Genomic DNA, 2,060 nt, shown 5'->3' with positions numbered 1-2,060 from the left:
ATGTTTGGGATCAGGGTGAGGAGATGTTTGGGATCGGGGGTTTGGAATGTTTGGGACTGGCGTGAGGGGAATGTTTGGGCTCCAAACCGACATTTTTGGGTCCCAAATCTCCCTTTTTGGGCCCCAAAGTTGCATTTTTGGGACCAAAACGTCCCTTTTTAGGCCCCAACCCTCCCTTTGACCCCGGATTTCGTCCGTCCCATTCCCACCAAACTCCTTCCCGTTGTTATTTTTAATATTCCTGAGGGTTTTTTCCATGTTTTTCCCCCCCCTTGGAATGTCCCTGAGCTGGTGGAATTTCATCCCGGGTGGAATTCCAGCCCTGAGGGATCATGAATTAATTATTCCTGCTTTTAATTAACCCTCCCCTGGGCTCCCTTTTCGGGATCAAATTCCAGGATTCCCGCCCTGCCGTTCCCTCCCCTCCCTCTGGAGCGTTCCCAGAGCCTCATCCCGGCTTTTCTATGGATTCTCCCTCGTGGAACCTCCCCCAGCTCCTGGAAAAGTGGGAATTTCCGTGACCTGGGAATGGGTTTAGGGCCAAAAACTGCCAGGATTCCTCTTTTCCTGCACCTGGAATTCCATGGATTGTCACCCAGACAGGGAATTTCCTTGGATTCTTTTCCAGCTCCTGGAAAAGTGGGAATTTCGGTGACCTGGGAATGGGTTTAGGGCTGAAAACTGCCAGGATTCCTCTTTTCCTGCTCCTGGAATTCCATGGATTGTCACCCAGACAGGGAATTTCCTTGGATTGTCCCCCAGCTCCTGGAAAAGTGGGAATTTCAGTGACCTGGGAATGGTTTTAGGGCTGAAAACTCCTGGGATTCCTCTTTTCCTGGTCCTGGAATTCCATGAATTCTCCTCCAGCTCCCGGAAAAGTGGGAATCTTGGGTGGCCTGGGAATGGTTTTAGGCCCAAAAAGTTGGATTTGGGCGTCTCCAGGAGGAGTTTTTTGGGATCTGGGAGCCACATTCCCGGCGGGGGATTGTTGGGAATGTGGGAAGAGCCGGAGGAGGGTTTGGATGGGGGGGATGTCGAAATCCTTTGGGAATGGGAGCAAAGTTTGGGAATCTGGTTTCTCCAGCTCGGCTTCCGAGTGATTCAGGGAATTCCTGGAGCTCCTCCCGGAGGATGTTTGTCCCTCTGGGAATGGGATCAGCCTGGAATTCTCGGGATTGGGGGAAAATCCGGAGCTTCTCCCATGGAAAAACCATCCCAAAAAACACCCCCAGAACGGGCTGGAATTCCTGGGAAAAAGCAGCAGGAAAAGCTCATTCCCATTCCCGCTGGGAATCTCCCATCCCTCCATTCCCAAAAAACTTCTCTTATCCCAAAAAATCCGCTCTGGATTATAGAAAATCCGGGAATCTCCGATGGAAAAACCACCCAGAACTTCCCCCAAACTGGGCTGGAATTCCTGGGAAAAAGCAGCGGGAAAAGTTCATTCCCATTCCAATTTCGTTCCCATTCCTGCCCTGGAGGAATTTCTCATCCCTCCATTCCCAAAAAATCCTCTTATCCTGGAATCTCTGATGGAAAAACCACCCAAAAAACCCCCCAAATGGGGCTGGAATTCCCGGGAAAAGCAGCGGGAAAAGCTCATTCCCATTCCTGCCGTTCCTTTCCCGCCGGGAATCTCTCATCCCTCCATTCCCAAAAGCTTCTCTTCTCCTCAAAAAAAAACCAGGAATGCGGGAAAAAAGCTGGAGTCGCTGGATGTGCTTTTCCAGCCCCTTTTCTCCCTTTTTCCATAAATTTTTTGGGAAAGAAACCTCTGGGAGCAAATCCCTGCTGGGTTTCTCTGTGTTGGAATATCCCGAAATCCTGGGAAATCCCTGGAAATCCCAGGGAATGACAAGTGGGGGGAGGACACACCAACATTCCTGGAATTCTGGCGTTATCCTGATGTTTTTCCCAGTGTTTTTCCAGCCCCTTTTCCCTCTTTTCCACAAATTTTTTGGGAAAGAAACCTCTGGGAGCAAATCCCTACCGGGCTCCTCCTTTGCTCCCACCGTGTTGGAACATCCCAAAATCCTGGGAAATCCCTGGAAATCCCAGGG

This window comes from Corapipo altera, unplaced genomic scaffold (genome assembly GCF_003945725.1).
Source record: "Corapipo altera isolate COAL_440 unplaced genomic scaffold, ASM394572v1 192, whole genome shotgun sequence".
NCBI lineage: Eukaryota > Metazoa > Chordata > Aves > Passeriformes > Pipridae > Corapipo > Corapipo altera.
This window is presented reverse-complemented; position numbering follows the sequence as displayed.